The sequence below is a fragment of the Lygodium microphyllum genome, chromosome 8 (genome assembly GCF_053477565.2).
Source record: "Lygodium microphyllum isolate KBCC chromosome 8, Lygodium_microphyllum_v1.1.10, whole genome shotgun sequence".
Taxonomy (NCBI): domain Eukaryota; kingdom Viridiplantae; phylum Streptophyta; class Polypodiopsida; order Schizaeales; family Lygodiaceae; genus Lygodium; species Lygodium microphyllum.
This window is the reverse complement of record NC_141142.1, coordinates 46,808,267-46,835,647: the sequence shown is the minus strand read 5'-3', so window position 1 is coordinate 46,835,647 and position 27,381 is coordinate 46,808,267. Positions and strand designations below refer to the sequence as shown.

Here is a 27,381-nt window from a genome sequence, read left to right as displayed (position 1 = left end):
AGAATTTGCTCACCAGTAGGATTGTTCTTGCCTTAGTGTGTTCATCCTCGGTGACATATATTTCATAAGGTGTGATGTCCACCTTTACAACCACACCCAACCTTCGAGCTAGCAATAGTTGAAGGTAGTCACCATACTTTGCACCTCTACAAAACTCCACACCGTTCATGCATAGTTGTCCTCCTTTGATGTGGATTAGGCCAGAGAGAGAGTGGGATTTGATGATTTGGAGACGAGGATCTCTCGGAAGGGCCTTCACTTTGTTTGCAAAACACTCACCACAATTATGAGAACCTAGCAATTGATTGAAACATGATTTTTTCCGTTGTGAGAGAATGGAATTTCTAAGGTGAACACCTTTTACCCGCATACGTGCCGTCATCCGATAGGCATACTTTCTTTCTTGGGCTTCCTTGGGAGACCATTGTGGGAGTTGTGGACTTTGACCAACTTCAAAAAGAGTTGGTGAAGGCATTGGAGAAGAGCCACTTGGAGGATGCACCACTATGTGTTGTATCGTCCCGCATAAGGAGGTAGAGAATTGTGGATGAGAATGTCTTCAGTGGGGGCACAAAAAATGAGGACTGAAATGATGAATGGATTGCCTCTTACCCATCCAACCTCCAATCCTCACTAAGAAAACTAAAGAGGGGCACCACTTAGCCAAAGGGAGGATGGGCTAGGACATCCCTTTTCTCAAAGAGAATCAAAATAACCAAGACACAAATTTACAAGAGATAATATATGTACTAGACACCATATTAGAATATGAGAGAGAGAGATGAGAGGAGAGGGAGACAAGAGGAGAAGAGGTAGATGAAGCTTGTCATTATATATTCATGGAATGAGAAGATGAGAAGATTAAGATAACCATCCCTTTTACTCTTTACATTGATATCCCTCCTAAGAACTTGTTCCCCCCATTTGCTAGAGTTATCATAATCGAGAAGCAATGTAGCATACCTAGTGCTTAAAGAGTAAACCCAAAGTGATATGGCAAGGCTCTTGATAGGGGTTTTAGCCAAAATTTGTGGTAGAAATCCGGTTTATAAAAAACCCGGATCACTATGTAGTAGTGATATCTTGTCATGATTGTACCAGTCACTTTCATTATATGATCATGTACTTATTTCATGTATCAGTGTTATGATTTCAGTACACTTTGTTTTTATTTACACGAGCATTATACACAGTGCAGAAACTATTTTGTATGGCCCAAATAAAGCACACAATGCTATATGTGACAGGGCAGCTTGCCGCCCTGCCACATTTTTTTTTCCTATTACCGTCGCTATTAGCGTCGCAGAGCATCATTATCAGCGTCGTTGCAAATAGCGACACTGATACCGACTGTTCTATGGCGTCGCCAATAACGATGCTTTTTGCGACAATGAGGGCAAATTTTGTTATTTACATTTTCGTCGCTTTTAACATCGGTATAAGGCCTATATCTTGTAGTGTTTGTTGAGGTTTGATCTATAGTTTATAGATAGAATTATTATGTTTTGCAATCTAGAGAGAAAACTTCATTGATTTTTGCAACGTAGTACGTATCAAAAAGTAATATTATCTATAAAATACTTGGATATATATATATATATATATATATATATATATATCTCCAATATTAGTTTCAATGTCTAGGAACTTGCTATGGATTGGAATAATAATGTGTATTCTTTCTCTTTTGAAGAGTTTGTAAATATTAAATACATTTTTATTTTTAAGTATATTGCCTCTTTCTTGAGGTTTGATCTATAGAAACACTTATTATGTCTTGTAATCTACAGAGAAGAGTTCATTGATTTGAGAATCCTAACGTTTTATAGTTTATTGCACATTCATGTTGAAGAGTGATGTTTGGGTTTGAGTTCTAGGCTTTGGGGGATCGCGCGCCGGGTAGATATAGTTGTTTTAAATTTGTCTTTGAGTTAGATATCTAATTGTATAGAATATATAAAAATATATGATGATTCTAATTTTAACTACTATTGTTCCTTGCACGTAGGAGGATTGTGCTAATTTATATTGCTATAGTATTTAGGATTATGTGATTCTAGATTGATTCTACTTTTAAGTCTTTTTGAAAATACTAATCCCAATCAAGTCTCTCCTTGAAAGAATGCATGTTTTCTCTTGATGTGCAAGCTTTGTGAGAATCCAAACAATATGGGATTAAATAATCAGAGAACTAGCAGGGATTATGTGTTGCGTATTCATAGACATAGACTCAAATCTACACGATATAGACGACGACATGTTGCTAGGCTTAGGGCTCAAATGGAAAAACATGACCAGAGGGGGTACAAAGAGATGTGTTTTACTATAGTTGAGTGTTAAAAAGTTTTGCAAGGAGGGGCTCTAAATAATGGTAGCTTGATTCCTGAGGGACTTCATAGTTTGATTGAGCAGCAATTTGCTAATGATTATAATTGTGATGCTGAAAATCACCAAAACCTAGGAAATCTTGTGATTAATGAGTCACATATCAATAATGCTCTAACCTTTAGTCCTCGAAATGGAGGTTTTTGCTCCATTTTACATGCTTTGCCTGCAATGGATATTCATCTTGCAACTACAATATTGCTATTTCAAGACCTGATTGTGCATTCCATGGGGAGTCTTTTTGAGATGTGTGAACGATGTTCACCTAAATTATGGAGATGTGAGGCTTAAGTGCAGGGGTCAGTTTTGTTTGGTAAACATTGTTGTCGAAATGAAAAAGTAATGTTGCCACAGTTGCAATATCCACCACAACTATTGCATGATTTGTTGCATGGTATGCATCCTCAAAACAGAGTATTTAAAAATAATATACGAGCATATAATAGTGCTCTTGCATTTGTGTCACTTGGTACCAATGTTGATGAGCTTTTGTCTATTGTGGAAAATTATTATACCTTTAGAGTGCATGGCTCCATTTATCATCGTATAGGCCCTTTGATTCCTAATGTGCACCGACATGAAAGGCCAAGATTTGCACAAATTTATGTTTATGATACTAAGCATGAGTTATCTAATTGGTTGGATGTTATGCCTAATTTATTGCCAAATTTACTTGGGGAGCTTCAGTCTATGATGCATCAACACAATGCATATGCACAAGCTTTTAGATTCATGGGTATGCAATTGCAAAACAATCTCTTGCATGATTTGAGAATGACTATTTTTGGGGTTTAACATGCAAATAGACAATACTCAGCTCCAGTGGCAAAACTGAGGTTGTGGCTATCATGCTAGGACAAGGCGATGAGAATACTCTTGATTGTTGAGACATACATGTTTATAGTCGAGATGGACAATGTATTGCTATGTCAAACTTACATAGGGCATATATGCCAACGCTATACGTTCTTCTTTTTCCTATGGGTGATGATGGTTGGCATGTAAAAGTACCTTATAGTGGTGTTAATGTTCCAATTAATATACATGGATTGTCTAATAAGGATTGTGTTACTCAGATGCAATTTTATATATTTCGACTACAAGTGCGTGAGGATACTGAGGTGTGCATGTTGTGGGGTGGTCGATTGTTGTAACAATTTATGTTGATGCTTATTGTAGTATAGAGCAATGTAGGTTGGCTTGGTGTCATAAAAATCAATCAGTTTTACGCTCCAAAGTTTATAAGGGCTAAGTAGATATGATGGGAGTGATGGATGATGGACCCGTGGGGATTATTGGTGCCTCTATTGGTAAAAGGGTGGTTTTGCCATCTTCTTTTATTGGGGGCCAAGACACATGTATCAGTTGTATTAGGATGCTATGGCTATAGTGCGGAGTAAGGGAAAACTTGATCTGTTTATAATAATGACATGTAATCCAAAGTGGTTAGAGATAACTAATGCTTTATTGCCTGAACAACAGATTGCTTATGATCGTCCTGATTTGACTGCTTGGGTATTCCGAAAAAAACATACTGATATGATGCATACATTGTTGAAAAGGAATCTATTTGGGAATATTGTAGGCTATGTTAGTGTGATTGAGTTTCAAAAGTGGGGGCTACTGCATTCTCATACTTTGCTAATTTTGGAGTACCCTTTTAAACCCTCTAAAGCATGCCATTATGATAGATTTGTTTGTGCCGAGTTTCTTGATAAAGCAAAGTTTTCAGTTTTGTTTGAAACTATCTCAAAAGGCAATGTCCATGGTCCTTGCAGTGCAATGAATCCCAAGAGCCCTTGCATGCGCAATGGTCAATGCACTAAAAAATTCCCTCGGAGGTTTGTGAATGTAACAACTGTTGATAGCTCTGGCTATCCTGTTCATAGAAGATGAGATGATGGAAAGACGGTCACAATAAAGGGTAATACTGTTGATAATCGATGGATTGTTCCATACAATCTGTACTTGAGTAAAAAATACAATGCACATATAAATGTTGAGGTATACTCAACGGTGGTAGTTGTTAAGTATTTGTATAAGTATATATACAAGGGACATGATCGTGCAACCATTAATTTTTTTTTTGAAAACTCATGGTTAAATGGTATGACCTTTCATGAAGTGGATGAGATCGAGAGTTATTTAGATGCACAATGAGAAGCCTGATATATGGCGGTTGCAAGTGCACTTGCCTGATGAGAATTATATGGTGTTTCAAGATACAGACAATATATCAAATGTTATGCAGAATGAAGATATCAGAAAAACTACTCGTACAGAATGGTTTGTGTACAATTGTATTCATCCAGAGGCTCGAGCTATTCACTATCAAGACTTCCCAGTGTATTGGATGTGAAATGCACAACGAAAGGTATGGACGAAGAGAAAGTGTGGAAATACATGTGGTCAAATATACTTTGTGCCGCCCACATTTAGTGAGCGTTATTACTTGCGAATGCTCTTGATAGTGTCTTGAGGATGTACGTCTTTTGATGATTTGCATATTGTTGGCAATGTGGTGTACAATACCTTTAAGGAAGCCTGCATTGCAAAGGGCATTGAGTATGTTGTGTGCTCGGAAGAGGCTGCATCTGTACAAATTGGTGCCCAGTTGCATGCTTTATTTGCTGCAATTTTGGTCTTTTGTGAGCCTGCGCAGCCCGGTCAACTTTGGGATAGGTTTATGTCACCAATGGTGGAGGATATTTTGTATAAGTTACAGCTAGAGTATGTGCATATATCTTCTGCAATTCTACAACAAGAGGCATCAAAGAGGGCTTTATTGCATCTTCATGATCTTTTACGAAAGCATGGGTGAAGATTGTTTGACTTTGATGGAGTGGGTATCACGGAGAATTGTGATAAGTTGCATATTCCATCTAGCATGGCATTGAAAGGGTGCTCTATTGAAACCTTGGTTAATAGTGTGTACGGTGAAGTGCCCACGGTGAGAGACTTTGGAGCATATTTTAGTGAGCGTGCTATACTTGTAGTGCGGAATACAGAGGTGGCTTCTTTGAATCATTATGCATTGCAATCGATGCCAGGGGAAGTTATACAATACTATAGTGCGGATTCAATTGCAGAGACGGGTGATAGCTCATTTTTATACTTTGTAAAGTATTTAAATACACTAGATCGTGGAGGTGGATTTCCTCCCCATCTATTGCTGCTAAAGATGAATGCACCTATTATTCTGCTTAGGAACTTAAATCCAGGAAAGGTTTGTGTAATGGTACACGGTTGATATGTAAGGCATTCAATAAAAAGGTGATAGATGCTGAGATAATAACAGGGACAAATGTAGGGGAACAAGTTTTTATTCCTAGGATCACTTTTATTCCTAGCACCTTGCAATTTCTGTTTGCTATGAGGTGGAGAAAATTTCCTATTTGATTAGCGTTTGCTATGACGATCAATAAGTCGCAAGACCAGACATTGTCTGTTTGTTTTTGGTCTTTACTTAAAGACACCAGTATTTACACATGGACGATTGTATGTTGCATTTTCAAGGGTGAAATCCTCATGCGGTGTGAGGGTCTTATTGGATGAGGATGGAAGCACTGTGAATGTCAGGACGAACATTGTGTACAAGGAGGTACTTCAGAAGATGCAATGAGGTACATTGCGTTTTTGCAGAGATGCATACATAGATGAAATTTTTGGAGGGTGCAATGATATGCTTGCATTTTTACAGATATGTATCTACTGAATTTTGATGGCTTTGTAGTCCTTGCTTGGTGTGTATGTGAAATGGCCTTTGTGCATTGCTTTTTTGCAGAGATGCATACATAGATGAATTTTTTGGAGGGTGGAATGATATGCTTGCATTTTTACAGAGATGTATCTACTGAATTTTAATAGCTTTGTAGTCCTTGCTTGGTGTGTATGTGAAATGGCCTTTGTGTTGTATTCGATTGGCATATACTCGATGGTAATTGAGTATATATTTCCTACACTATATATAAGTGTTTGCTTGACTTTTGCAGATGCCTACTCCAAGCTGGGGTTATTATCCAGCTTTTGAGTATCAGAAGGAACTGTAGTGTATCTTGCGCACAATGACAATGCATGATATTATAAGAAGAATGCTTGCAAGGGTCATTGAGCGTTTATATGATGATGTCAACATAGAGATTTTACTTCCAGTTTTTATTGACGTGGTGCATTATGGGTATACTCAATGTCTTCGAGTGCATATGGGTGAAGCTGAGTAGGAAAAGAGGTTTCGATGATCTCACATTGATAGAATATCGAGGGGATGGTCGACATATGAATTTAAGGACCTCGGTTGTTTTGTGATGCTACATCAAGCTGTGACAATGCCTACCGAGTGGTTTTCAAATGTTAAGCCATGTATTGTTATTCCAATGTTAAGTGATCTTTGTCAATTGTTAGATGTGTTCACGTTTATGTTGTGGGCTTTTAAAATTTTAGGCGCAAGAAAGAGAGGAAAGATTGTCATGTCCCCTGTACCATCACCGGGATGAAGAGTGGCAATGGGACTTGCTTCACCTGAGCATGCTCTGTTGGAGAATGGAAATTTTCCCAGTGATTCCTCAAAGAAAAGAAAGCTTCATTTTGGTTAGGCCCCTTGGAAAGTTTCAACATTTTTGTAGCATTTGGATGTAGATGTATAGGTGTAATCAAGAAGCGGTACTTTGTGGTTTGTTGATACTTGGATTTATGGTACAAAGTTTTTGGCTCTGGAGCAAGCTTTGGTTTTGGGCTTTGCTTCACCTGTCTATATTTGATGCTTGGATATGCTTACACTTTGTTGTTTATTTCGGCGTACCAATGTTATTTCTGATTGTAACATCAAATGATCATGTAGAGCTACTTCTAGCTGTTGCGCATAGCAAGTATGGATGCAACTGCAATATTGGTACATGGTCATTGCATGTATATATATAAGTCTATGTACTCCTAGATGCATGTTTGGCCTTTTGTACATGCGTGTAAAAGAGAGAGAGAGAGAGAGAGAGAGAGAGAGAGAGAGAGAGCGTGTATGTGTGTATGTGTGAAAATGTAGAGAGAGATGTAAAAATTGTGTGGGAGAGGGGTTGCAAACAAAGGAGAGGCATAGACTAGGGGAGGGAGGAATACATTGTGGATATACCTAGCGGCTTTTAGTGCATATGGGTGGCTTTTAGTGCATATGGGTGAAGCTAAATAGGATAAGAGGTTTTGATGATCTCACACTGATAGAGTACCAAGAGAGTGGGCGATGTATGAATCTAAAGACCTTGATTGTTTTGTGACCCTGCATCAAGCTTTATTTTGGTTAGACTCTATGGAAACTGGAAATTTGTTTGAAACATTTGGATGCAGATGCATAGGCACAATCAAGGAGTGACACTTTGTGGTTTGTTGATACTTGAAATTATGGTGGAAGGTTATTGGCGCAGTCTCTGAGAATGGAGTTTTGAGCTTGGGATGTGCCTAAAATTTGCCAAAAAATCCGGAATTTAGGGGAAAAATATTCAACATCGAAGGCGGCGGCTCCAACTAGGACGATTTTAAGCACCAAGTGAAATACGACTCTTAAAAGGCGCCCGAGCGACACTTGTTGATTTTTGATAATTTTTTAGACTGCCGTGTGAGTTGTCAGGAGTTGCCAGCCAATGCGAGATGTAAAACCGGATGCGGAGGATTTTTCACAGCTCAATTTGGAGTCTGGACGGGGAAATGGCCAAGAAACCGGTCAAGATACGAAAAGGTGGACTTATTTTTTGGCCAAAGTAGGCATGACCTTTGGGGCCTTGGGTAGCATTTCATGCTACATGAAATCATGGGCAAAAAGGGGATGAAGAAAACGTGAGGAGAGGGGCGCCAGTTTTGCGCCGATTTTTTCGCCATGATCTTAGGAGATGGAGGATGGAGGTTGTATACAACCTACCCAACAGATCTTGGGCCTTGATTCCCATCTGTGTGCTGATCATATCGCCGCCCTTCGCCCGAGCAATGATGGCCTGGATGGAGAATTCTGATTTTAGTCTTTCTCTCTCCTCTTTCTCTCTCCACTAAGGGGCTGTTCATGTGTGTAAGAGGAAAATGAAGAATGGTGAAGGAAAGCTTGTCCGGATGAGACCGGATTGCTTTCAGATCAATGAAGACATGAAGATTGCTGATTTTGAAGATGTTGGGCATCGAATGAGGGCTGACACGCAGTCCCGTACCAAAATCGAGATCCCGAGACACACAACCTAAGCGGTAATTCAAATTTTATGAAGAAAAAATGAGTTTTTATGCTATTTGATTTATGAAATATTGTTTCCATGGGCTGATTATGCATCATGATATTGTTTTGCTATGAGTTTTATCAGTTTATGCTCTGAAAATCAGAAAATCATAAGTGTTATGGTTAAAATTAGTGTTATAAAATCCATAAAACACGCGTTTAAGGGGTAAAATGGAGTTTTTTTTGCAAAATAAAGGGGAAATATAAGATATAACATCTATAAAACCTGAAAGTTTGCTGTCAAGAAACCTAAGGGCCACAGCCCACAATCAATCTTAATTTCTATTCATTTTTTATTGAAGAAAATAGAGGAAAATACCAAAAAATGGTGGAAAATGGATTTAAATGGGAGAACATTAGGAAACGATAAAAAGAAAATTCCAAAAAATTACATAAGTGTTTGTGCAATGTATAATGAAGGTAGACCACGAGGTTGGCCTCGGTTTACCCTCGTTTCTATGTTTCTGTGCGTATTTATTGCTTTCTCTCTAAAGAAATACACATAAAACGACTCTTTTACCTATCAACGAATGCAAAACATTAAACGGTAGGGTGAGAGAGGAGGTTGAGCGTCAAAGTATAATCTTAAACCTGATTTATGTGTTGCATCATGGCTCTAGGACATTGTTTTAAAATAAAGAAAAAGGCAACATGAGCATAAGGCTCGGTGTCTCTCCTCGTTTCAATACATAAACGTTAGCATGGAAATCATGGAAAGATTGGGTTTGCATGATGTACAATGTTGATTTTCTTTTGTTTGTATACTAAACCATTCACATTATGCACTATGCATGGTTCATGGTATCAAAGGAAAAGCTCTTGGACTACATAGCAATTGTTTTCTTAGGACTTTGACCCACGATTGAGAGTGTGAGGTTATCCCTTGCCGTAGGATAGAGGGTCGGTTTCCTAAGGGACTGTTGAATGAGGAAACATGGTATATCTCCTGGAAATACGAGAAATATAAAATAGAGGAGTTTGTGTTCGTTTGTGTTATATGTTTAGCAGCGCATTAAAAGGCTAATCCCTGCGATGTAGGAGAGCTGCAGTGGGGTTCCAACTATCAGTCTCGGTGGGTTGCCTCCATATGTGGGTGATCGTGGCATTGCCAATGTGTAAGGGTTCTCCCTTTGAGGAGTTTATAAAAAAGAGAAATGTTGGACTATAAACTATAAACACATAGATTAAGCTTTAGGACAGGTTGTCCTCTAGTATTAGATTGACGCTCCTGGTTCGCGAGGTCGTGAGGGTGTTTGTGTGTCATGAGCATGAGGTCGGGCTAGTGCCATAGCTAGTGCTGGCCCATTTCAGGTTCCATCAGTGGTGCGTTTGCCAGGAGTCGCCTATAAGTAGTGGTTCTTGAATCTAGGGTTTCTAGGGACCAAAAGAAAGTTGGTTTATGTCCTCTGACAAAGACCGTCAAGTCGAAATCCAAAAAGCAGAATGTGCTGAGAGGGCTAGACGGCGGTTAGAGATTGTAAGTCGTTATTCTCCTCAAAGGAGTTGCCGGTTACGCGTAAGAGACAATGGTCTTAGTAACCCAACTGCTCCACATAGTCCGCTAGGTGCAGGAGGAAGCGTAAGTTCTTCCTCTCTTCCACCAAGTCTACCTGCTTCAAGTGGGGGGTGAATCCACCCGTTCAAGCTCCTATTGTTGATCCGATTGTCGCCATGGCACATCCCATTGCAATTCCTGCAAGGAGGCTGGATTTACCAGCTTTAGGAGTTTCCTTGCCCATTTTTAATGGGTTAGCGGAAGAGGATGCAGAATTTCATATTTGTGAATTCCAAAGATTGATGTTCAATTATCGCATCCAAGATGAGGGACATCTCATGATGTTCTTTAATATGACGTTAAAAGGAAGGGCTGCGATATGGTATCACAGCATAGAGTCTGGAACCATAACCACAATTGATCAATTTTATGCAGCTTTCCGAGGAGAATATGCCCCTGAAAGAGGTGGCCAATATTGGTTGCATGTCTTGAATGTAACACGCCAAGACCTCCATGAGAATGTGAAAGCTTATGCCAAGAAGCTGAAGGAAGTATTTCATAAGTTACAAACTTACATTCCTATTCCGCCGGCTGCCCAATTGCAATACTTCTTGCATGGACTGGATTTCAATATTCAAGTAGAATTGAGCAGTGTAGCTTTGGCCGATATAGACACCGCTATTACGCGGGCAGAGGGAGTAGAATCATGATTACAAATGGCCTACTCCTCTCGAATGAATGTTAATGCGGATTTAGTACCTAGAGGCAATCTACCATTGATGAATGGAAGTCAAGGGATGCCTATGACTAACCCTAATGGGAGAGGAAGTATGGTTCAGAATGTATCCTTGCTGCTAGCTCCTCCCAGTGTGACTATGCCTATGGCAAGTCAGTTGGCTCCACCAAATGTTGGAGGCCAAGTTTCGAATTCTAATGTTGTTCCTGTGAGTCAACAACCAATGCCAAATCAGATTGTTAGGCCAATGGAACGACGGGTCGACGATCGAGGCTATGAGTCGAGTGCATCTAATGTCCTTGGCGAAGTTAAGGATATGATGAAGCATTATACCGACATGATTTCTAAACAATATCGACAAATAGCTGTCAACGTTAATTTCTTGAAGAAGTAGTAGAATCTGACAAGGAGTCGACGCCCTGAAGAGGGTGGACCCTTAAGATTCAGTTGTAAGTGGTGTGGTGGACAGCACTTCCCTATAAACTGTCCAAATGTTAAATGTGACGTTTGTGGGAAGTCGGGCCATTTAGCTGCTACCTGTTGGAGTAAGATTAGTTCCCTCCAACAAGGGAATAAATAGCCAGGTCCAGTTTATCATAGAGCGCAAGGTAATAACTTGCAGCAAAATGATGGACCAAGATAAATACTGCAAAGGGGAAAGACCACTATAGAAGAGTTGCCACAAGGCAATGGAGTCAGCTTTATTGAGGCTGTACGCGCCAATGATGTTGAAACCTCTAACTTAAGAGCCGTGATAAGAGGCCAAAAGGATAAAGAGGTTGACAAGGATAATGCAAGACCGGTCGAGAGAAACCCTAAGCAAGGGGATAAGGGGACACAAGTCCAGAATATTGGCATGGAAGGTCGACCTCTAAGGCCTGTTGACAAAAAATTCGATCCTAAGAAGGATGAGGAAGTGCCAAGAAAGAAGGAAAGAGCCAAGAAAGAAGCACCGAAATCAGTCCAAAGACCAAAAGAGAGGATGGTTTGGCGAGAAAAGAGAGCTTTGGCTACCTATCATGACTTTGATTTAGCAAGTTCTCTTTGCGAAGTCAAACCAGATGTGAACCTCTTGCAATTGATTAAATTATCTCCAGGAGTACGCAAGGAATTTAAGAAGATTCTGCGTATTGGGTATATTGTAGAACCTCTGGGCATAGCACGAGTAGGGGAAAATTAGTTTGATCATGCTGAAAAGAATTGCCCTAGGGTTCCAGCTTATGTGGATGGAATATTGGTGGAACATGCTATTGTAGACACTGGATCCTCCGTCAATATCATGAGTTCAGAATTGATGGAGAGGTTGGGTCTAGGCATCCAAAAGGACAGCTCCACCCTTCTTAGAATGGCTGATGATAGTCTAAGACAACCAGAAGGTTGTGTTACTAAGGTCCATGTGACAGTCGCAAGTGTGGAATGCTTCTTGGACTTTAGGGTGATAAGATTTGCAGGACGTCCTAGCTATCGAGTTTTACTAGGGAGGCCTTGGATCTTACGAACAGATTGTCAAGTCGATATACCCACCGGTCGAGTGGTTCTAGGTAGAGGTGCTTATTGAGTAATAGTCGATGCTTACCCAGAGTCTCCTCAAAGTGAGAGAGCTCCTTTATCTTCTACTGAATTAGGGACAACAAACGATCCATTTGGTAGTGAGACATCATCCAGTGATGAATCTAAAGAGGGGTCCACTACATAGGATATTTATCAGATAACGCTAAATGAGCCGATAGAGCCGCAATATAGGATAAGAGACGCGGATGTGATTGAGTTAGACCTTGGCACGCTGAATGATTTGCGGCCAATTAAATTAGGTTCTATGCTCAGTTCAGTAGAAAGGGAGGACTATGTGTCCTTGATTCAAGAATTCCGCGACATCTTTGCTTGGAGTTATGAGCTGAGAGGTATTCCTCCCAGCCTAACTGTTCATACTATTCCTTGATTCAAGAATTCCGCGACATCTTTGCTTGGAGTTATGATGAGCTGAGAGGTATTCCTCCCAGCCTAGCTGTTCATACTATTCCTGTAAAAGAAGGCAGTCATCCTGTACGTCAGAAAGTAAGGCGTATGCCTTTTGAATTGAGGGACAAGCTATTTGAGGAGTTACAGAAGCTAAGGGAAGCTGGTTTGATCTTTCCCGTACAACACATAGAATGGTGTTCACCAGTTGTTATCAGGAAGAAGAAAAATAACCAGATTCGACTATGTGTAGATTTTAGAGAGCTGAATAAGCATACAGTTAAGGATTACTACTCGTTGGCATTCATTGATCAGATTTTGGATCAATTAGTGGGTAGGGAAATATATTCATTCATGGATTGCTTTGTGGGTTACAACCAGATGGCAATTGCAGAAGAGGACAAGTTGAAAACAACTTTTATTACTGTCTTTGGTACTTTTGCGTACCATGTGATGGCCTTTGGTTTGTGCAATGCACCTGGATCATGGCAACGAACAGCAGACAAGACCTTTGGTGACATCTCCCCAGATGAGTTGAAAGTGTTTATCGATGACCTGGGGGCAGCCACTGTAAGGGAAAGGATGTTGATTATTTTAAGAAAGTGCTTTGAGTGCTGCAGACAATTTTGTATCGCTCTTAACCCATGGAAGTGTGTCTTTGGAGTGCCTTATGGGCTATTGCTAGGCCATGTGGTCAGTTCAGTAGGGATAGCAACTGACCCTGAAAAGAACAAGGTCATAGTCGTTATGAGTCCATCGCGCACTCCGAAAGAGGTTCATAGCTTTCTGCATCGATAGGATACTATCGGAGATTTATAAATGCCTTGGCAGAAAGAACGTTGCCATTAATGAATTTATTATCCTTTAGCTGTCTATTTGAATGGAGCGACGCTTGTAAGGTAGCTTTCGAGGACGTGAAACATGAGCTAGTAAAAGCACCCATTTTAAAAGCACCTAAAAGAGGCGAGGTGTTTTACATATTTTTAGCAGCCACCATGCATAGTATAAGCTGTTGTTTAGACCAAATCTAGGAGGAAAAGTGGTATCATCCGATAGCTTTTGCTAGTCGAAAATTGGACATTTTAGAGATCAATTATACCTACATGGAAAAATTGTGTCTTGCGATGGTCTTTGGGACTAAGAAATTCAGGCACTATATCCTATATGAAAAGGTAGTGTTCTATACGAAGGCAGAAGGGCTTAGATTGCTTATGAACAAGCTGTAACCACCTGATCGTTTGGCAAAGTGGTTAATCACTTTGCAGGAGTTTGATTATGAGATAAAGAGTAAGTCACCGAGGTTGCAGGGTATTGTGGAATGCCTTGTGAATTTTGGGGAGTCGAAAGAGACTTTGGCTGAAGGAAGTGATATTGAGGAAATATTTAAAATTGATACAGCTTCTATCCCATCTTGGTATGCTGCTATTATGCATTATCTATCAACAGGAGAGATTGGAGCTGGTCTATCAAAGTCAGAAAAGAGGAAAATCAAACAACAGGCTTTGAAGTTTTCCTTGATCGCAGGGACACTATATCGACAGGGTATTGATGATATCTATCGCCGATGTGTGATGCCTGACGAGGTTCCTTTCATCTTAGAAGAGTGTCATGACTTTGCATGTGGAGGGCACTTTGCGGGATGGTTGACGGTGGAGAAAGCTTTAAGAGCTGGATATTGGTGGCCGTTCATCTTCCAAGATTCCTTTGAGTACGTTAATATATGTGATACCTGTTAAAGGCATGACAGCAAGGAGAGAAGGAAACGCCCACTTACGCCTATCATGGCTGTCCTTCCATTTGAGAAGTGGGGCATTGATTTTGTGGGTTCCATCACCCTATTGTCTACTACTCAGAAGAGATACATTATAGTAGCAATTGATTATTTTACAAAATGGTCAGAAGTGCGGGCGACGAGGTAGGACAATGCAAAAGAGACTGCAAGTTTCCTTTTAGAGCAGATTATCTACCGCTTCAGTCCACCAGAAGAATTATATCGGACCGCAGAACCCATTTTTTGAGCAAAGTGATCAAAAGCCTGACTGAAGCTTGGCAAATCAAGCATAATAAAACGACCCCTTATATTCCGCAAGCAAACGGGCAAGTTGAAATTACTAATAAGCAGCTTGTGGGGATCTTGTCTAAAATAGTCTCTGAGAAGAAACGAGACTGGGACACGAAGTTGTATGTGGCAGTATGGGCATACAATACAACATTCAAGCGAGCTACCGGCCATACTCCATTTAAATTAGTTTATGGGAAAGAGTGTGTGTTACCCCTCGAAATCAAGTTGCCAACCATACGGTTTGCAATTAACCATTCTTTGGGAGATGAGGATTCTCTTTTTGAATGTTTCACGACCATAGCCCATCTGGATGAGCTGAAACTACAGAGCTTATTACACCAGGAGGTAGCTAAACGTCGGATGAAGTAGTTGCATGACCTTAAAGCCAAGAAGTATACCTTAAAAAAATGTCAATTAGTTCTATATTATGATATGCGTAGGGAGCTGTTTCCAGAGAAGTTGGAACCTAAATGGGATGGCCCCTATAAGATTGTTAGGCTGGGGAAAAATAGGTCTACAACTTTATTAGCTGATCTGTAAGGAGTAGAGTTTAAAAATAAGGTTAATCTTAATAAGATTAAACCTTATTATTTCTAAGTATGCTAATACAGAAAAAATGCATTGCAGATCCATGCTGGAGATGATTTGAGACCTGCAAAAGAGCTTAAAGCTGGTTGATGGGGCGGTTAATCCCTTATTTGGAGCAGCCATATCTGGAGCAGAGATACCATCCGGGGCAACTTATCTGGTGGAGCAAAGGATACAAAGTGATTGAGCAAGAAGATGGAACCTTTGTGTGGGAGATCAGAGTCTTCTGCCATCATTACTTACGACTGATGACAAGTATTCCTGTTGAGTTCAAGGAAGAAGGTGGGATGGAGCTACCAGTTCATCCTCTAAACATGTTGAATTTTGACTACCATAACTACGAATAGAGGAGTTCGTGATGGCAGGCTGTGTAAACCCATTGTGGATGTACACATCATATTTTGATGGAGCGTCCAGGGGCCCTAATAAAAAAGGGAGTGTTGGAGTAGTAATCCGAGATCCTCGACGTAGAGTTACGATGAAGTTAGCTGCTTATCTCGGGGTAGGATTCACTAACAATATGGTGGAGTATAAAGCCTTGATTATGGGATTGCATATTGCCAAACAAGGTGGTATTCATCGGTTGTTAGTAAAAGGGGATTCCTAGTTGATCCTGAATCAACTAGATGGGACATACACAGTGCGGAATCCCATTCTTTGTATGTATCATCGTACTGCGATGACCCTACATGAGGAATTTGAGAGAGTGTCTTTTCAGTTGATTTCACGTTACTGGAATCAGTTTGCGAATTCATTGGCAAATATTGCTTATGAAGAAGACATTTTCTTCAATTGTGGTCCTAGTTTGGACATTGTTATCAATGATGAAACAGGACCCGGTCGCTTGTGGGGAATGCTATTAGAGCATGCTATATATGGCAGACGATGGTTGATATGGGTGATGCGAAGAGTAGCCGAGACCAATTTACCATTATTATCCTTGACCCATAGGTTGATTAGACAACATGTTATGCGTACGCCTCTTGCTATATATGCAAGAGGGATGGGTCATAACCTTATGCATTTAGTTTAGGGCTGCGAGCCCTGGTTTTTTCTCCTTGGAAAGGGGCCTATTATTGTATATTTGTACTATTTAAGGGAGGGATGTGTAGGTGCTATTTTGTTTGATCTCGTTAGGCCAAGAGGGCCAGTTTTGCGAGGTTTTGAATGTTTTATTTCATTAGGACAAGAGGTCCGATCAAGTTTTGTAGTGAAGTGCTTCATTTCATTAGGCCAAGAGGGCCAGTCGTTTGTTTGGTGCAGGTACGGTTAATGGTTTCTTGTTTTTGTCTTGTGCTAGACAGGTTTAAAGAAGAGCTTGGAAGGAGCCTTTTGTTGCGTGGAAGCTTCTTGTGGCCCTATCCAGGTGATATCTCTCCTTTATGAGTACCGTGTTTTTCTACTATATGTGTATGTGTACTTGTTAGGGGATTTTCGTTTCTTGTTGGGGACCGGAGTCCAAGGCATGAAGTCCCAGGTTTAGGTTCAGTAAGTTTGAGGGAGGTCTGAGTAGTCGTTGCCTCCTGTAAAGACATTTTTAAGCATTGAAAGACCTATTTTGGAAGGTGTCCTAGTGACCCTGTTCTACTAGCCTGTTAGGCAGCCATTCTAGGAGTTCTTGTTAGTTGTGAAGCAGTTAGAGAAGCTTGCCAGAAGGAAAAAATAATGATGATGATAAGAAACCCTGAATATCTAAAATACAATAAATATATACAAAGGTGTGTAAAAAGAGGTTCTAACCCCTAAAAATAGAAAAGAAAGGAAAATTTATAAGCAGTTGATCATTGCCTTGTGAAGGCCTGGTAGGTTCTTGGGGACAAGTCAGACCCGAGGCCAATGCCTTGTCTTCCTAAGGCTGGCTTCTTGCTAGAAAAGAAGAAAATAAGGAAGGTTGGAGCGAAAATAAAAGTGAGCGTCAGAAAAGGATTAAGTGTCACTTTGCGAGGGCTTGGTAGGTTCTTGGGTACCGAGACAGGACCTGAGGCCGATGCCCTATTCTCCTTGGGTCACTACGCTCAGCTCCCTCCTTTTTACATGCTCGAGTATGAAATAAAACCCTAAAAGAAGAAATGTGCTAAAAAAAAATACTTTTTGATTAGGCTATAGGAGTCCTAGCCTAGTAGGAGCTCCTGGTTGTGTTGTCCTTAGTTAGGAAGGTAGTTCAGACCCCCATTTAGGGCAACCTTTTTGATAGTTCTTTTTAGTTTGGCCGTGTTGGAGCAGTTGGTTTAGTGACTAGCTTCGGACCTTCTATTAGATTATGCTAGGCCTACTCCTGGTGGATGTCATGCCTTGGTTTTGTAAGGGAGTAGGGTGAGCATTGTGCTGTGTTTAGTATGTATCTATTTTGTATCAGCTTGATGCTTCCTCTGGTTGTTTTGTGCAGATCTACTGTGGGTTTCGACGGGCTGAGTCACCCTATCCTATGGTCACCAATGAGAGTGGATTTTTGAGCTCGAGATGTGCCTAAAATTTGCCAAAAAATCCAAAATTTAGGGGAGAAATATTCAACATCAAAGGCGACGGCTCCAACTAGGACGATTTTAAGCACCAAGTGAAATACGATTCTTAAAAGGCGCCCGAGCGACACTTGTTGATTTTTGATAATTTTTCAGACTGCCATGCAGGTTGTCAGGAGTTTCCAGCCAATGCGGGATGTAAAGATGGATGCCCAGGATTTTTCAGAGCTCGATTTGGAGTCCGGACAAGAAAATGGCCAACAAACCGATCAAGATACGAAAAGGTGGACTTATTTTTGGCCAAAGTGGGCATGACCTTTGGGGCCTTGGGTAGCATTTCATGCTATATGAAATCGTGGGCAAAAAGGGGATGAAGAAAACGTGAGGAGGGGGGCACCAGTTTTGCGCCGATTTTTTCGCCATGATCTTGGGAGATGGAGGATGGAGGTTGTATACAACCTACCCAATAGATCTTGGGCCTTGATTCCCTCCTGTGTGCTAATCATATCACCACCCTTCACCCAAGCAATGATGGCCTGGATGGAGAATTCTGATTTTAGTCTTTCTCTCTCCTCCTTCTCTCTCCCCTAAGGGGCTGTTCTTGTATGCAAGAGGAAAATGAAGAAAGGTGAAGGAAAGCTTGTCCGGATGAGACCTGATTGCTTCCGGATCAATGAAGACATGAAGATTGCTGATTTTGAAGATGCTGGACATTGAATGAGGACTGACACGCAGTCCTGTACCAAAACCGAGATCCCGAGACACACAACCTAAGCAGTAATTCAATTTTTATGAAGAAAAAATGAGTTTTTATGCTATTTGGTTGATGAAATATTGTTCCCATGGGCTGATTATGCATCATGATGTTGTTTCTTATGAGTTTTATTAGTTTATGCTCTGAAAATCAGAAAATCATAAGTGCTATGGCTGAAATTAGTGTTATAAAACCCGTAAAACACGCGTTTAAGGGGTAAAATGGCGGTTTTTTGCAAAATAAAGGGAAAATATGAGATATAATATCTACAAAACCTGAAATTTTATTGTTAGAAACCTAAGGGCCATAGCCCACAATCAATCTTAATTTCTATTCATTTTTTATTGAAGAAAATAGAGGAAAAATACCAAAAAATAGTGGAAAATGGGTTTTAAATGGGAGAAAATTAAGAAACAATAAAAAGAAAATTTCAAAAAATTACATAAGTGTTTATGCAATGTATAATGAAGGTAGACCATGAGATTGGCCTCAGTTTACCCTTGTTTCTATGATTCTGTGCATATTTATTGCTTTCTCTCTAAAGAAATACACATAAACGATTCTCTTACCTATCAACGAATGCAAAACATTAAACGGTAGGGTGAGAGGGGAGGTTGAGCGTCAAAGTATAATCTTAAACCTGATTTATGTGTTGCATCATGGCTCCAGGACATTGTTTTAAAATAAAGAAAAAGGCAGCATGAGCGTAAGGCTCGGTATCTCTCCTCGTTTCAATACATAAACGTTAGCATGGAAATCATGCAAAGATTGATTTTGCACGATGTACAATGCTGATTTTCTTTTGTTTGTGCACTAAACCATTCACATTATGCACTATGCATGGTTCATGGTATCAAAGGAAAAGCTCCTGGACTGCATAGCAATTGTTTTCTTAGGACTTTGACCCACGATTGAGAGTGTGAGGTTATCCCTTGCCGTAGGATAGAGGGTCGGTTTCCTAAGGGACTATTGAGTGAGAAAACATGGTATATATCCTGGAAATATGAGAAATATAAAAGAGAGGAGTTTGTGTTCGTTTGTATTATATGTTTAGTAGCACATCAAAGGGCCAATCCCTGTGATGTAGGAGAGCTGCAGTGGGGCTCCCCGACTATTAGTCGGTGGGTTGCCTCCATATGTGTGTGATCGTGGCATTGCCAATGTGTAAGGGTTCTCCATTTCAGGAGTTTATAAAAAAGGGAAATGCTGGACTATAAACTATAAACGCATAAGGGCAAGTTGTCCTCTAGCATTTGATTGACGCTTCTGGTCTGTGAGGCCGTGAGGGTGTTTGTGTGTCATGAGCATGAGGTCCGGCTAGTGCCATAGCCAGTGCCAGCCCATTTCAAGTCCTATCAGTCTCTAGAAGAAAATTTGGTTTCAGGATTTGCTTCACCTATGTGGGTTATTAATACTGAGAGTTTGCATGCAATGCTTGGACAAACTTAAAATTTGCGGTGTGGTTCATACATCTTTCATTTGTGGTTCGTTTTACCGTAGCAATGTTATTTCTCATTGTAGCATCCAAGGATACAAGCTGTTTCTAATTTTTGTGCAGAGCAAGTATAGATACAAGTTTATAAGTTTGGTACATGGTTATTGCATGTATATATGAGTCTATGTACTTCTTGATGCAAATGCATATTTGGCCTTTTATACATGTTTGTAAGAGAGAGAGAGAGGGAGGGGAGGGGAGGGGAGGGAGGGAGAGTGTGAGTAAATGAGTGTGAATAGAGGAGGGGAGAGGTGTAAAAGGGGTGAGAGATAGAGTAGAGGAGAGGAGTAAAAGAGGGGAGGGAGTGAGAGGTGACAAGGGGGGAGGGAGGAAGAGATAGAGGTTGTGGAGGGACAAGAAAGATAACAAGGGAGGAGGGAGGGAATGAGGATGATAGATGTGAGAAAGAGAGATGGGTAACAAATGGAGGGGGGGTGAAGATAGGTAGGGAGAGGGAGGAAGAGGCAAAAAATAGTGAGAGAGATTCGAGATAGAGAGAATATGGTAAGCAAGCATATAATTTCTTATAATCAAGGATACAAAATATGTATTTTGTATGTATTTTGTTTATGGTTTGGTGCAATGTTATTTCCAATTGCAACATCCAAGGATCGTATAGAGCTACTTCTAGATATCATGCAAAGTACGTATGGGTAACGTTTATGAGTTTGGTGTAAAAAAGACGTTGTATACATATGTGAGTCTCTATACACCTAGATGCAAATGCATATCTATCATTTTATGCATGTGTACATGAGAGAGAGAGAGAGAGAGAGAGAGAGAGAGAGAGAGAGAGAGAGAGAGAGAGAGAGAGAGAGAGAGAGAGAGAGAGAGAGAGAGTGTGTGTGTGTGTGTGTGTGTATGTGTGAAAATATAGAGAGAGAGAGATGTAAAAATTGTGTGGGAGAGGGGTTGCAAACAAAGGAGAGGCATAGACTAGGGGAGGTAGGAATACATTGTGGATATACTTAGCGGCTTTTAGTGCATATGGGTGAAGCTAAACAGGGTAAGAGGTTTTGACGATCTCACACTGATAGAGTACCAAGAGAGTGGGCGATGTATGAATCTAAAGACCTTGATTTTTTTGTGACAATGTATCAAGTATGACAAAGCCTACCGAGTGGTTTGTGGATGTTAGGCCAGGTATTGTTGTTTTAATGTTAAGTTGTATTTGTTGGTTATTACATGTGCTCACATTAACGTTGTGGGCTTCTAAAATTTTAGGTGCAAGAAAGAGAGGAAATACTATCATGTCCTCTATACCATCAACAAGACGAAGAGTGGCGATCGGACTTGCTTCGCCTAGCCATGCTATATTGGAGAGTGAAAAATTTCCCAGTTATTTCTCAAAGAAATGAAAGCTTTATTTTGGTTAGACTCTATGGGAACTGGGAAATTTTTTGTAACATTTCGATGCAGATGCATAGGCACAATCAAGGACTGGACAGTTTGTGGTTTGTTGATACTTGAAATTGTGGTGCAAGGTTATTGGCGTAGTCTCTAGAAGAAAATTTGGTTTTAGGATTTGCTTCACCTATGTGGGTTATTAATACTGAGAGTTTGCATGCAATGCTTGGACAAACTTAAACTTTGTGGTGTGGTTCATACATCTTTCATTTGTGGTTCGTTTTACCGTAGCAATGTTATTTCTCATTGTAGCATCCAAGGATACAAGTTGTTTCTAATTGTTGTGCAGAGCAAGTATAGATACAAGTTTATAAGTTTGGTGCATGGTCATTGCATGTATATATGAGTCTATGTACTCATTGATGAAAATGCATATTTGGCCTTTTATACATGTGTGTAGAGAGAGAGAGAGAGAGAGAGAGAGAGAGAGAGAGAGAGAGAGAGAGAGAGAGAGAGAGAGAGAGAGAGAGAGAAGAGAGGGGAGGGGAGGGGAGGGAGGGAGAGCATGAGTGAGTAAGTGTGAATAGAGGAGGGGAGAGGTGTAAAAGGGGTGAGAGATAGAGTAGAGGAGAGGGGTAGAAGAGGGGAGGGAGTGAGAGGTGACAAGGGGGGAGGGAGAAAGAGATAGAGATTGTGGAGGGAGAAGAAAGATAACAAGGGAGGAGGGAGGGAATGAGGATGATAGATGTGAGAAAGAGAGATGGGTAACAAATGGAGGGGGGGGGGGGTGAAGATAGATAGGGAGAGGGAGGAAGAGGCAAAAAATAGTGAGAGAGATTCGAGATAGAGAGAATATGGTAAGCAAGCATAGAATTTCTTATACTCAAGGATACAAAATATATATTTTGTATGTCTTTTGTTTATGGTTTGGTGCAATGTTATTTCCAATTGCAACATCCAAGGATCGTATAGAGCTACTTCTAGGTATCATGCAAAGTACGTATGGGTAAAGTTTATGAGTTTGGTGTATAAAAGGCGTTGTATACATATGTGAGTCTCTATACACCTAGATGCAAATGCATATCTATCCTTTTATGCATGTGTACATGAGAGAGAGAGAGAGAGAGTGTGTGTGTATGTGTGAAAATATAGAGAGAGAGATGTAAAAATTGTGTGGGAGAGGGGTTGCAAACAAAGGAGAGGCATAGACTAGGGGAGGGAGAAATACATTGTGGATATACTTAGTGGCTTTTAGTGCATATGGGTGAAGCTAAACAGGATAAGAGGTTTTGACGATCTCACACTGATAGAGTACCAAGAGAGTAGGCGATAGACCTTGATTTTTTTGTGACCCTGTATCAAGCTATGACAAAGCCTACCGAGTGGTTTGTGGATATTAGGCCAGGTATTGTTGTTTTAATGTTAAGTAGTCTTTGTTGGTTGTTAGATATGCTCACATTAACGTTGTGGGCTTCTAAAATTTTAGGTGCAAGAAAGAGAGGAAATACTGTCATGTCCTCTATACCATCAACAAGACGAAGAGTGGCGATCGAACTTGCTTCGCCTAGCCATGCTATATTGGAGAGTGAAAAATTTCCCAGTTATTTCTCAAAGAAATGAAAGCTTCGTTTTGGTTAGACTCTATGGGAACTGGAAATTTTTTTGTAACATTTGGATGCAGATGCATAGGCACAATCAAGGAGTGACACTTTGTGCTTTGTTGATACTTGAAATTGTGGTGCAAGGTTATTGGCGCAGTCTCTAGAAGAAAATTTGGTTTTAGGCTTTGCTTCACCTATGTGGGTTATTAATACTGAGAGTTTGCATGCAATGCTTGGACAAACTTAAACTTTGTGGTGTGGTTCATACATCTTTCATTTGTGGTTCGTTTTACCGTAGCAATGTTATTTCTCATTGTAGCATCCAAGGATACAAGTTGTTTCTAATTGTTGTGCAGAGCAAGTATAGATACAAGTTTATAAGTTTGGTGCATGGTTATTGCATGTATATATGAGTCTATGTACTCCTTAATGCAAATGCATATTTGGCCTTTTATACATGTGTAAGAGAGAGAGAGAGAGAGAGAGAGAGAGAGAGAGAGAGAGAGGACGAGAGTGAATGAGTGAGTGAGTACGGATAGAGAGGGGGTAGGTTCTTTGATCAGCTTCAAATACAGCTTCTTTGATTAGACCGACTCCTGCAATGCGGCCACTGCAGGGAATATTGCTTTCCCCGACTTCCCTGGCCCCTTCGTCAAAGACAATAAATTCTTCAGCTTTGGCTGCGGTATGCTCGGGCTCTTAATCACACAACCTGCTAATGCCGACACTAGTGATATATTCCAAGTGGGAGGGTGCGAGGCTCTGTGCGATCAGAAGGATCCTAGTCAAACATTAACAGCAGAATCTAATCCCTGTTCCCAACCACAATGCAACTGCTGCATCACTGAATTCCCTTCGGAGGTCTAAATAGCAATCTACTACACGAGCCCTAATATTAACAGGAAATCCCGTGAGCTCGACATCTGCAAGAGCTTTTCCATCCCATTCCACGATGATAGTTTTTTTGATCTAGAATGGGACGCCTTTAGTCTGCGCGTGTTGTGGGCTTTGCCCAGTCGGGAAGCAAAAGACAATGTTAGCAATGCTACTGCCGATGACTTGCCGGGCAACTTGTGTAATGGGAATGGTACGGCCCATGTGAATGTCGTTCCATCGATTCCTGGCTACACTTGCTCGTGCTCCACGGGCTACCAAGGAGACGGCTATGCTGATGGAAAGGGATGTAGATGTGCTTGATTTGAGATTCAGTACTGTTACGTATCTAGGCGCTGGTCTAGAAATTATTGTGGTGTATCGTACTTGATTTTATGCTCTATGAGATTAATGTCGTTGCACATCTTGTTTTGTGCCTCAAGATATCGACGAATGCGGAAGTGGTCGCGATGACTGCATAGAGGGATTGGCGAGGTGTGAGAACACATATAGGAATCACACCTGCCACTACATGTCTAGATGGCATGTAGGAGACGGGAGGCGGAATGGATCTGGCTGTGGATTTTCTTGGACTCTAAAGAAAGTGCTTGCCAGCGTTGGAGGTGATTCAACAAACATATTGAATATCTTATGTTATATGAAGAATTCTTCAAATATCATCATGATTTACTTATTGATCTGGATATGCAATTGAACATCATCGGCCGTGTTGATCCTGGCCATGATTGGAGTTGTCTGGTTGAATATTGTTCTGAATAGGAGGCGGAGAAAGAAATATTTCCTACAGAATAGTGGTTTTGAGCTGCAAAAGTACATAGCTGAGGGGACAGGAAGGGAGGAAACAAGGTTCTTCTCATTAGAAGAAGTGAAAGAGGCAACGCAAAACTTCGCGGAGCAAAGGAAGTTGGGCGTGGGGGGGTTTGGGACGGTGTACAAGGGAGAGCTGAAGGGCGGGAAGCCGGTGGTGGTAAAGAAAGCGAGGCTGGAGGCAGACAAGCAGTTTCTTAACGAGATGGAAATTCTGACGCAAATAAAGCACACGCACATCGTGAGGCTGCTCGGCTGCTGTTTGGAGATGGCCTCGCCTATGTTGGTGTACAAGTTCCTGTCCAATGGCGACTTGGGGCAGCACCTGGATCAGCAACAATCCATCTTGGACCGCGCAGGTACTGCAGCGGCTTCTCCTGACTGGGCCACCCGGCTACGCATCGCTGTCCAAGTGGCCCACGCCGTGGCGTACCTGCATGTGGCGGCGTCTCCGCCCATCCTCCACCGAGACGTGAAGCCGGCCAATATCCTGCTAGATAACAACATGGATGCCAAGGTGGCAGACTTCGGTGTGTCGAGGCTGGTGCCTGATGGGGGTGCGCACGTGTCCACGGCCGTGCAGGGCACCATCGGCTACCTGGATCCAGACTACTTCCAGACGCTCCAGCTGATGGACCGGAGCGACGTATACAGCTTTGAGGTGGTGCTGGTGGAGCTCATTACGGGCCTCAAGCCTGTGGACGGCCGGTCGAGGGACCCTGACTCGGCCAACCTGGCATTGTTGTTTGTGCGCAAGATGCGGGACGACCGGATGGAGGATATCATTGACTCCAGGGTGGATATTGACATGGTGGATGCGTGGCGGCAATGACCGTCTATAGCCGACGTAGCGAAGCTCGTGTGGCACTACCTCGCCATCGAAGGCGCAGACCACCCCTCCATGAGCGAGATCCTGGAATCCTTGCGCCGCAACCTCAGGGGCCTCTAGACCATCAATGCGGGTGCGCTGGATGACGAATCGGAAGATGAGCATCTTCCTTTGCTTGAGGCGAAAGAAGAATGCAGAATGGATGTGGACGTCTTGATGATTGCCCACGATGCCACATCGAGGTCGTTACCGGAAAGCCTCGATGCTTCCTTTATAGCGTGCCATCCTGCAATGCCTCGTTGAGGGATAGCTTATAGAGCGACGAGCGATGGTCTAAATTTGACGGTTGGTATTTCATGTCTTTGGCAAATTTTCCCAAAATTTTGTAAATTTTCCCAAAATTTTGCATCTTTCAACAATCAAATGATATGATATGTTTAAGATGTCGATATTATGTAAAATAGAGTTAAGTTTATTGAAATACCTTACATTTATCTATATTAAAGCTATAATTATTGGGCATCCCATCAAATTTAGGCCCCAAAATTCTTCTTCCTATGTATCACAATGTACTTGAAGGGCTATATTTATAGCCCTTTTCTTGGACAGTGTCCATATGATAAGAATGTTGAAAAACTTCAAGTGCCCACAATAAAGAAACATGTGTATGTTCCATGCTAAAATTGACACCACTACAGTTTTAAAGTACCAGGTATAGAATCATTGTAAAATGATGCAAAGATAAGCATCTACATGTAGGGTGCATGCATCCCATAGAGGATTCATATCAAGTATATGTGCATGTTCCATGTCAAAATTGATGCCCCTACATTCGTTAAGCACCAACATGTAGAATCATTGTAAAATGATGCAAAGTTTGCAAGCAAGCATCTACATGAAGGGGTTCATCATTTGACAACAAACAAACATCCTACCTACCCAAAGCTCCTTTCCTTTTCATTTTCTAGCATAGTTAATAATGTTAGCTTATGTGAGTGCTTATGTGAGTATCAACATGAATCCTCAAATGAGCTAGGTCAAAGTCAATAATCCTAACTTCATTTGATGAGATATTCTATAGCTATGAAGAAGGTGTAAGAAAGGCAAACATTGTCGAGCTACGGGCATAGTTGTCCAGTTAGCTTGCTCTATTTTTGCAATTCATGTAATTCTCATGGATCATGTGCTTGTACAACTCCAATCTTTCTCAACATATTATACAATACCTTTAAAGAGTGAAATAGATATTCATGTCTCTCTTCCCCTACTCATCTCTAATTTGTATGGCTACAATGTGATGGTCAAAGCTTTGTGATTGTCAACATGGATCCATCATGAGGGAAGGCTTGGTAAGTGGTTCCAATTTTCCATGATTTCATTATCTCCTCTTTAGTGATATTATTAGTACAATGATAAGGTTAGAAAACTTTGGCCTCACAAAGGGCTCCACCTGAGATAGTAATTCACTTAAAGCTTATGATAAGGCCTTAACTCAACTATTGGTGAAGCAAAAGCAATTTGTACTTGCTACACAAATGCATCCATAAGTATTCTAAAGATTGACCACATACGTACCCAACATTATTCTTAATTGCAAACACTAATATCATGAATTTGACAAAGAAAATAACAATTCTCTATTCAATTGAATAGAAGCCTAGAATGTCCAAAAACCATGTATCATTGTTAAAGTTAAAGTTTTTCAAAATGAATTTTTGAAGGGAATGAC

At 40.9% G+C, this 27,381-nt stretch overlaps 1 pseudogene; it reads left to right on the top strand.

Moving 5' to 3' along the window:
- The first annotated feature begins 3,765 nt into the window (after window positions 1-3,765).
- LOC148032241 (putative wall-associated receptor kinase-like 16) lies at window positions 3,766-25,772 on the top strand (annotated as a pseudogene).
- The last annotated feature ends 1,609 nt before the right edge of the window (window positions 25,773-27,381 follow it).